Genomic DNA, 10,946 nt, shown 5'->3' on the forward strand with positions numbered 1-10,946 from the left:
GTTGAACTGCACACAGTACCACAAGCACTTCCTTCAAGTGTTTGCCAGCTGTACTCTGGAGACAGCCAATTTACTTGATGGTTTGTGTGAAAAAAATTATTTCCTGGCCAGTTATCACAAACGTATAATTATAGCTCTGGTAAAGCAGAATGGGAGTGAGAGAGTGAGAGAGAGAGAGAGAGAGAGAGAAATGAAATAGAAAAATAAATAAACTAATAATATTTTCCTTTAAAATTGCCCCATAATAGCATTAAAATATACAATGTCACTGTTGTGATGCTGCACTTTCGTTTAATTATCCTCAATCTACAATGAGCACAATTGTTCTCTTTAAAGAACGGTTTTGTGTTGTGTGAAGAAAGATTTTTTTTTTGGTTGCAGGAATGCCCGAACAATAATGGTGACATTGTTGGGAGCTGTTCGAACCGTTTCATATAACCCAGTTAGGAAAGGGTGACTATAGATGCCTTTTGGCCACATGTGTTTACATAAGGAAATGCATGCGGGTTTGAGATGGCGCCTCTTGTCAGCGGCCGCACTCTGTACCGATGACCCTTACAGAGCTGCTTTTTGCTTCTGGGTACGTTTACTGCACTCCAGATGTGTGCTGGCTCCAGTGTGGCTGCAAAGCGCAGTGAACTGGCATCCCAGGGCTCATCAATCCGTGGGGTAGTACGCCACTGTGGTGCTCTTGGCGCAGGCTACAGGAAGGAGCGCAGATATTCAGTCTCAGAGCTTCCAGAGTTGCTAGTAAGCGCTGTGAAATTCTCATAGAATAAATGTCACTTTTATTGCCTGGCTTAAACTGAAACGTCTGTAAATCACACACCACTCTGCTTGTTCACATAGTTGAGTACATTTCACATGATTAGTGTTACGCATAACAGCATGCGACATTGAAACAGAGAAATATTGCAGTCATGTAAAGGAGTTAGTGAATAGGTTTGTGGTTTGAGACAAGGATTACTTTTCTTTCCAATTTTCCAAATCTTCTTGCAAAACCTTTCAGTTGTATTTTAGATTTCCACTCCTTGTGAAATTTCAAAATGCAATTTTCTGATGCAAAACCCTCAGTTAACCCTGTGAGTACCAAATATATTTTCAAGGCTCACACAAGAATCTTTAGGATACGGAATAAATGTAAAAGCTTTTCACTCTACCCCAGTACACTTGACAATAATCTAAACTAAGTTTCTGTCCTTGTTTAGTTTAGTTTAGTGATACAGTGCGGAAACAGGCCCTTCGGCCCATCAAGTCCGTGCTGACCAGTGATCCCTGCACGGTAGCATTATCCTACACACACAAGGGATAATTTACAACCATATCAAAGCAATTAGCCTACAAACCAGTACGTCTTTGGAGTGTGGGAGGAAACCGGAGCACCCAGACAAAACCCACGCAGGTCACGGGGCGAATGTACAAACTCCATACAGACAAGCGCCCGTAGTCAGGATCGAACCCAGCTCTCTGGCGCCGTAAGGCAGCAACTCTACCGCTGCACCACTGTGCTGCCCTAGGTTATTGTTAATTTCAGTCAATCTCAGAAGATACATGTTCCTTATGCTTTTAAGCCACCAGGGAACACTTGCAAACATTTAAGCATTCCATAATTAGTTTGAATTTAACAATTGCAATTGTGTGGCTTCAGGTCCAATTTCTATTACACCAATTGTCTTTCCTGCATTAACAAAGTAATGAATATATTTTGAAATTAACAGAGGCCAATGAACCTACAAACCTGCACGTCCTTGGGGTGTGGGAGAAAACCGGAGCACCCGGAGAAAATCCACGTGGTCGCAGGGAGAACGTGCACCCCAGGTTAGGATCGAACCCCTGTCCCTGATGCTGACAGGCAGCAGCTCCACCAGCTAAGCCACTGTGTTGCCCCCTACTCTTGTAGATTGTTATGTAGTCGGGATCATCTGTGTAAATGTAAATGTAATTCTCCTACAAATATATTATAATATATATAAACATACACATTATAAATATTGAAGGAAAAAATATTAGAAATAATCTAGCTGCGATGATCCTTCATTTATAATATCATTATAAAATTATTTTCCGGCTCCTTCATCCTTATAAGTGTTACCATTTAGTTTAGTTACTTTGTTGTCACATATACCGGGGTACAATGATTAGAATTCTGTATAAGCAGATGAACCTATTCTCTGCATACTGATTTTATTTTACAGCTTTCATGGTATATTTTACGTATTAATAAAGATGGGTCTCCTTTCATCTCCAATAGCTCCTGGAACCGGCTCTACATTTGGATCCCAGACAAATTCTAATCAGCAGTAATAATGACATTTGCTACTGTCAGTGTCTAGCTTTGCTGTTTTAAGACAACGTTTCTCTCTCTTCTTTTTAAAGGTCTTTTCTGCTCAACCAATTACTCAGACCAGCAGTAGCATGTTCGCACACCAATCCCCCTTCTTTATTGACTGGCTGCTTGAAGTGTGAGACGGCAACCCAGGAGACTCAAAGTCCACCCCTCCCTCTCTGTGGGGGTGACAGTTCTTTGATCAGCGTTACCCTGGCATGACCCCCCTCTAAGTACTCTCCTCCTCCTCCCCCCCCCCCAACCCACCCCATCCGCCAAAGTGTCATATGGCTGGGATGGAAAATTCAGGGCTTGTAAACCGACGCCAGGAACCTGCACCTTACCGACCTGCTTCTGAGCATGAATGTGCTACTGTGTAGGGCTCTGTAAGCATCGAACTTTACTTTACAGAAGGTTTACCAGATAAATATATAAAATAACAAATAGCTGGCAGTAACCACATTGCCAATCTTGAAGTTCCGGTGACATTCATGATTCAAGATTTTCTCATTTGCAGGAAGGAAGTGCAGATGCGGGTTTACACCGAAGATAGACACAAAATGCTGGAGTAAACTCAGCGGGTCAGGCAGCATCTCTGGAGAAAAGGGAACAGGTGACGATTTGGGTCGAGACCCTAATTCAGACTGAGAGTCAGCGGAGAAGGAAACTAGAGGTATGAAAAGGGACAAAGAACAAAGGAATGAAATGCATGAAAAGAAAAATCAAGGCTTTCTCAATTTTCATGTAATTTTCTCATGTTAAGTCAGGCAGCTGCCTGAATAACTGTGGCAGTACATGAGAATGATTCTGATAAAGACACAACAAATTAGAGATGCTAGTATACCAAAAATAATTCAGACCCCAGATTAGTTAACTAGTTAGACACAAAATGCTGGGGTAACTCAGCAGGACAGGCAGCATCTCTGGTGAGAAGGAATGCGTGATGTTTTGGGTTGATGCTTTTCTTCAGACTGAAGAAGGGTCTCAACCTGAAATGTCATCCATTCATTCTCTCCAGAGATGCAAGCTGTCCTACTGAGTTACTCCAGCATTTTATGTCTATCTCCAGTGTAAACCAGCATCTGCAGTTCCCTCCTGCACCGAGTTAATCAGTTAACTGTTCTTCCCAAGTGAACTAAAGGAAATCGAGGCCCAGCTCTGTACCAAAAATAGAAAATGCAGGAAACTCTCAGCTTGTCAGGCAGCATCTGCGGAAAGAGAAACAGTCTAAATTTCTGGTCTATGTTCATTCATCGCAGCAATTTTCTGGTGACGGGTAACAGGCATGAAACGTTAACTGGTTTTCTTTCCACAGCTGGCATCAGATCTGTTGAGAATTGATGGCTTTTTCTGTTTTTATTTCAGCTTTGCAGCATCTGCAGTTTTTTTCAATTTCTATGTCTGAACATCTGTACTTTAACAGCCAGGGCACTGTGTAGGACAATTAAACAAATATGGTCATGTTAAGGACTCTGAGATCTTTAACAAATTTCAAACAGCAAGCAACTTTCCATGCTAATCCTCGACAGTATCGTTATTACCAGGTCTTCAGTAGAGGTCTCAATTATAGAATATAGAACATGGAGCATAGAAAACTCCAGGATGCATCACAGCATGGTTTGGGAACACCAAGAAATTGTGGTCGCAGCCCAGATCATCACGCGAACCAACCTCCCTTTCATTGACTCCATCGACGCCTCATGCTGCCTCGATAAGGCCACCAGCGTAATCAGAGTGTCACCCCGGACAATCCATCATCTCCCCTCTCCCATCAGGTGAGGGATGCAGAAGTGTCAAAATGCACACCTTCAGATTTAGGGACAGTTTCTTCCTGTCTGTTATCAGGCAACTGAACCATCCCATCACCTACTAGAGAGCAGTCCTAACCTACCATCTACCTCATTGGAGACCCTGGGACTACCTTTGATCGGACTTTACTGGACTTTATCTTGCACTAAACATTATTTACTTTATCCTGTGTCTGTACCCTGTGGATGGCTTGATTGTAATCATGTATAGTCTTACCGCTGGCTGTATAACACACAACAAAAAGCTTTTCACTGTACCTCGGTACACGTGACAACTAACTAACTAAACTAAAACTAAACTAAATGGTAACATACCTCATACACTGGGCTTGCACTCTGACTTCCCCAGATCCCTACAGGCATACCTCATCTTCCAGGATAACACCAATGTCCCTGGGATTCATCCAGAATAAACTCACACACAAGCTGTGTGGGACTGCTGTAGGGATGCCATTGAACAAGTGGAGATCCAAATCCACACAATACCAGAATATCTCCACTAACGTCTGACCATCTCATTGATATTGCCAAGACCAACATCCGCTGGGTTTATAGGAATGATTACAGCCCCGATTAATGGGAAATCCAGGATTAGGCCAGCGGTCTCTCCAGACCATGGGTTGAGTCCTTCAATTTGGCCAGTTTCCACAGCGCACAGTCTGGAACATCTAACTTTTTCTGCGCCTGGTTCTCACTATAGCATCTTGGAACCAACCAACAATACAGTGGGAAATCAGGCCTCAAAAGAATGGACCAAGTGGTGGAGATAATTAAATAAAGTCCAGTAAAGTTTGATTAAAGATAGTCCGGTGAGGTAGATGGTAGGTCAGGAACGTTCTCCTCCATAGCAAAATCTGCAAGTAGTTCTTTAGATAGAGAACATGTGCTGGATAATAACTTTAAGCCTTCCAGAGGCCTTCACCATCACCTACAGAGGAAGAGTAATGGAGAAATACAGCATGGAAACCCGTGGATCACTGGGTCTGGAAGGCCCGACTCACCCACCGTGGATTGAGGACACATGGGGACCCACCTGGAGGACTGGTAAGCAGACCGGCTGCTGGGAGGGGGTGCAGGGCCTCGAAGGTGGACCAGGCCGCTGGAGGTTCTGCAGCTGCCTGGGGCTTGGCTGGACTGGATGCTGCTCCAAGGCTGGGCACGTAGACCGGACGCAGTCTACAGCATTGGAGCAGCGGCAGAGGACACCTCGGCTATGCTTGGCCAGGCCGACACTGCAACGCTGCCAGGACAACAGACCTTCATGGTCATATCAAGATCCCTGAGACTTGAAAACGGTGCCAAACCGGTGACTCTGTATGCTGTCTCAGTGCACTACTGCTGTACACTTGTACTGTATCTGAGATGCTTATCTGATATGTATCTAAGTGCTTATGTACAGTGATATGTACTGAACTGTATTCAAAAATGAATTTCTCTCTACCTCGGAATATATGACAACGAAAGTACCTTGCCATCATGTTGGCCATGAAACAGCCACTTTATACACTAATCTTACCCTAAATCCATTTTATTTTCCTGTCATTTTCATCAACTCCGCCAGATTTTACTGCCTATTAATATGTGAAGGACAATTTGCAGCGGCAATTTAACCTGCCAACCCTCTTATACCAGGGCACCTGAGAAATGACGTGGTCACAGGGAGAACGGGCAAACTCCACACAGGCAGCACCTGTGGTCAGGATTGAATTAGCTCACTAGGGCTGTGAGGAAATAGCTCTGTTACCTGCACCACTGGGCTGCCTAGACGTGCTGATGGAAGATTTTTCAGCAAAGAAGAAAGGAAAGGGCATGCAATTTCTTCACCAACTATAGGAAAGATTTCATAGGAATCTGAGGGGTCACTTTTTCTCGCGTCGGGTGGTGGGTGTAAGTAACAAACTGCCAGAGGAGGTAGTTGAGGCAGGTACTATCACAATATTTAAGAAGGCATTAGTCATGTACATGGATAGGACAGGTTTACAGGGATATGGGCCAAATGCAGGCAAGTGGGACTAGTGTCGATGGCACCAAGCCCCAGGCAGCTGGTGGAAAAGCTGAAGCTGTTGAAGGTGGACACTGGCACCTGCAATTGGGTCCTTAACTTTCTGACACAGCGGCAGCTGACAGTCAGGGTGGGCAGCCGTACATCAAGAACCATCACAGTGAGCACTGGCTCACCCCAAGGCTGTGTCCTGAGCCCCCTGCTGTTCAGTCTGCTTACCCATGACTGCACTGCTAGACTCAGCAACAATTATATCAATAAGTTCGCTGATGACACAACAGTGGTGGGTCTCATCAGTGACAATAATGAGTCGGCGTACAGGATGGAGGTGGAGCTGCTTACAGAGTGGTGCAGATCTCACAACCTCACCCTCAGCGTGGATAAGACGAAGGAGATGGTGATTGATTTCAGGAGGGCTGGCAAACACCATCATACACCGCTGCACATTGATGGTGCTGCTGTGGGGAGGGTTAGCAGCGTGAAGTTCCTGGGAGTTCACCTAGTGGACGACCTGACCTCAACGACCAACACCACAGCAGTCATCAAAAGAGCACAGCAGCGGCTCCACCCCCTCTGGAGACTCAGAAAAGCAGGTCTCCCCACTGTTCACCTAATGACCTACTACAGGGGCACCATCGAGAGCATACTGACCTCTGGCATCACTTCCTGGTTTGGGAGCTGTAAGGCTTACAAACAAAGACTGCTAAACAGGATAGTGAAGACAGCCAGTAGGATCATTGGTGCCCCACCCTTTCCTGTTGGAGATCTATCAGAAGCGGAGCATCAGGAGCCATCTTCATCATTAAGGACCCCTATCATCCATCACACCACATCTTCTATACCTCCTCCCAGATGGCAGAATGGAGGAGCATCAGCTGCAGAACCAGCAGGATGCTACACAGCTTCTTCCCACAAGCAATAAAAATGGTTCATGGACTGTGTCCCCTCCCCATACACACACACCACCACATCTAACCTCGCCCAAACTTTGACAGCTAGACACCTGTCAAGGTAAAGTCACTGTTCGGTCTGAATGTCTGTTTTTAGTTCAATTTTAGGTCTATTTTAGATATGATAATTTTAAAGTTGTATGTATTTATTCTGTTTTTATCAATTGCACTGACAGGAACTGATGAGAAACAATTTTTCGTTTCTTCTGTGTATGTAAGTACTCGGTGAAATGACAATAAATTTAATACTGAATACTGAATACTGTGCAGCGTGGGCAAGTTGTGCCGAAGGGCCTGTTTCCACGCTGTATGACTCTATGACTCAAAACTCGGTGCACAGAGACTTAGTAAAGTGTAAACTAATGCTCCGATATTAGAGCACATCAGAACATCACTAAGGAATAAAGAGAGACAATGGCCATTGCCATAGTCACACCATGCACACACAATTATGAAAACCACAGTCCATTACTCCTGAATGACCTACAAACAAAGGCAACAAATAACAAGAAAATAGGCAGGAAAATAAGTACCAGTGATTAGTGATTTTTGAAGAGTTATTCAGTGTAAATATTTTTCCATTTGGATTACTTTGAGCAATTATTAAAAAGATGCATAAAGATGTTATTTTCAAGAACAAGTATCATTATACATCAATTATTTGAACTGAAAGGTCAGATTTTCTTTTGTGCATTGAATTTCATAATTTTGTATATCTCTATCAAGTCTCCCCTCAACCTCTGACGTTTCGGAGAAAGAAAAATATTTAACATCACGAATATTTTGGGAATAGTCACACAGTCCACACCCGTATGCAAAAACAATTTTGCATTCAAATGAAAAACAAGTTTCTTCCTGTGCAACTTCAGTGACTCACTTAGGAAATCACACCTAGCTAATTTCAACCAAGTGAAATTAGAGTCCCGGAGTAATACAGCATGGAAATATGCCCTTTGGTCCAACTTGCCCACAACTTGCCCACAACTTGTCCCATCTGCACTAGTCCCACCTGCCTGCATTTTGCCTATATCCCTCTAAACCTGCCCTATCTATACACGTGTGTTTAGGATCAGGATTAGGATCTTTTTTTTCAGTCCCCTCTCCGAACTACAACTGGTCCCAATTCCATTCCGGGATGGCAGGACTGTCATATGCTGAGAGAATGGAGCGGCTGCGCTTGTACACTCTGGAGTTTAGAAGGATGAGAGGGAATCTTATTGAAACATATAAGATTGTTAAGGGTTTAGACACACTAGAGGCAGGAAACATGTTCCCAGTGTTGTGGGAGTCCAGAACCAGGGGCCACAGTTTAAGAATAAGGGGTAAGCCATTTAGAATGGAGACGAGGAAACACTTTTTCTCACAGAGAGTTGTGAGTCTGTGGAATTCTCTGCCTCAGAGGGTGGTGGAGGCAGGTTCTCTAGATGCTTTCAAGAGAGAGCTAGATAGGGCTCTTAAAGATAACGGAGTCAGGGGATATGGGGAGAAGGCAGGAACGGGGTACTGATTGGGGATGATCAGCCATGATCACATTGAATGGAGCTGCTGGCTCGAAGGGCCAAATGGCCTATTCCTGCACCTATTGTCTATTGTCATTCAGCAGCTCCATGGAACAGCGGTGGAAATAGTTGATGCCATCTCGATGGGCCAGGCAGAACCCAAACTCTATCAATTCGGTGCCACAAGGACAGAGGGCCATAAAGTGAGAAAATTAGAAATGTCATATTTCTTTGGGCCAAGATCAGACATTTCAGAGATTAAAAAGTCGCAAATAGGTGCTGTAACATAGTTACTCTCTGCATGCTGTTCCAGAAGAGGATCTCTTGTACTCTTGTATAGTATGATATGACGGGATAGCTTGCATCTCTTTATACATGACGTTACAAAAACTAACTGATTAACTAACTTTATCTCCTATTCCAAGCTGATAACTATAGCATGTTACGTAACAAAATTGATTAGTTTAGTTTTAGATTAGAGATTCAGCATGGAAACAGGCCCTTCGGCCCACCGAGACAACGCCGGCCAGTGATCCCCACACACTAGGGATAATTTGCAATTTTACCCAGCCGATTAGCCTACAAACCTGTATGTCTTTGAAGTGTGGGATTAATCCGGAAAACCCACGCAGGTTACAGGGAGAACGTACAAACTCCGTACAGACAGCACCCGTGGTCTGGATCAAACCTGGGCCGCTGTAAAGCAGCAACTCTACCGTGTGGAGAGGATGTTTCGACCAGTGGGAGAGTCTAGAACCAGAGGCCATAGCTACAGAATAAAGGGTAGCCAGAGAGTGATGAATCTGTGGAATTCATTGCCACAGAAGGCTGTGTTGTCCATCAGTGGATATTTTTAAGATGGATATTGACGGATCCTGATTGGTACGGGTGTCAGGGGTTTGAGGAGAAGGCAGAAGAATGGGATTGTGAGGGAAAGATAGATGGGCTATGATTGACTGGCGTAGACTTGATGTGGCCTAATTCTGCTCCTAGAATTTTAGAATCTTATAAAAAGAACCAAAATGATGTGCAGCTTTAATCAACTTCATGCAGCCGTTTATCCCTGCATGACACAGCACCATTAACACACAATGTTGAGTAACATCATGCCTAGGAAATACTACATTCACTGAGGAAAGCCTGAATTGGATTATCAGCCAAGACTAAGATCTGATTTTAGGTCTCTGGCAGAGGCTTCAAGGTTCCATCTGGATTCCAAACTTATTAAATGTTATTGGCAGGAGCAATGCTATAAAATTGCATGCTATAGATATTTTCTATAAATAATCATTGTGCGAGCAGTCTTTTTTAACAAGTCACAGTACGTATTTTTGTACCTTTATTTTAATTAATCGACCTATCTGCATATTTTAGTATTTCCAAAGGAAAGTCACAGAAATTGAATACATTTTAAAACCATTTCTCAACAAAGCCCCTGGAACAAGGTGGACCTTAGGGTGCAGTAAGTGAAATCGCATGTAAAACAATCTGTGTTCTCAAGGCTACTTGTACTAAAAAAAATGGGATCATGCATAAAATCCCTGTGATTATTTCCCCAGTCAGCAAAAAATAAGAGACAAAATAGGAATAAAAGAGACGGAAAATAAATTAGCTCAGGTCAGGCTCTCACGCTACCCATTTAAGTTTACAACTAAGTAAAATATTTTCCAGCCATGTAACGTTTGAGGGTCACCCTTTGTGGGAACTATATTATTTTTGTGTCGTCGCTGGATATTTGATAAGTTATCACATTCTTTAACTGCAGGGTTCCAAGATGTTAGTTCTCATTGTAGGGAAGAGCTGCAGATGCTGGTTTAAATCGAAGGTAGACACAAAATGCTGGAGTAGCTCAGCGGGACTGGCAGCATCTCTGGAGAGAAGAAATGGGTGGCGTTTCGTGTCGAGACCCTTCTTCAGACTCATGTTCATTCTCATGTTGTGCATCATCCAATGTAAAATCCTACCAGTTTATGCACCTCTGGGATGGGATTATGATGCCGATCATTCCCACTCTAAGTTTCAATTCATAGCTTCCCAGATGGATCCAACTACGCAGTGTTTATTTTATCAATAAAAATGTTGCCATGGTCACATGTTGAAAATATTGCCTTTTCAGACATTTGGTTTTGTCATAAACCTATGACATGATTCTAACAGAATATCGCGGAGATTATGTGGGATGAGATTTAACGTTATTTGCTTTTCGGAAAGCCTCTGGTTTCACACAAGGCTTCTGATCGGACGTCTGAGTCAAGATCAAGGAGGACGAGAGAGATGACCTCAGCTGCCTTTCCAAACCTTAAATGCTGCATCTCTAAACCAATCTTACCATGGTCCACCACACCACTCCACCATCGCGTG

The 10,946-nt window shown here is 43.6% G+C and overlaps 1 long non-coding RNA gene across 1 annotated transcript; it reads left to right on the forward strand.

The window, feature by feature from the left end:
• The first annotated feature begins 2,951 nt into the window (after positions 1 to 2,951).
• LOC116986220 lies at positions 2,952 to 10,689 on the forward strand. The gene is made up of 2 exons (XR_004415442.1): positions 2,952 to 2,999; positions 10,351 to 10,689. It is a non-coding gene; the product is annotated as an uncharacterized LOC116986220 (long non-coding RNA).
• The last annotated feature ends 257 nt before the right edge of the window (positions 10,690 to 10,946 follow it).

This window comes from Amblyraja radiata, chromosome 23 (assembly GCF_010909765.2).
Source record: "Amblyraja radiata isolate CabotCenter1 chromosome 23, sAmbRad1.1.pri, whole genome shotgun sequence".
Lineage (NCBI taxonomy): Eukaryota > Metazoa > Chordata > Chondrichthyes > Rajiformes > Rajidae > Amblyraja > Amblyraja radiata.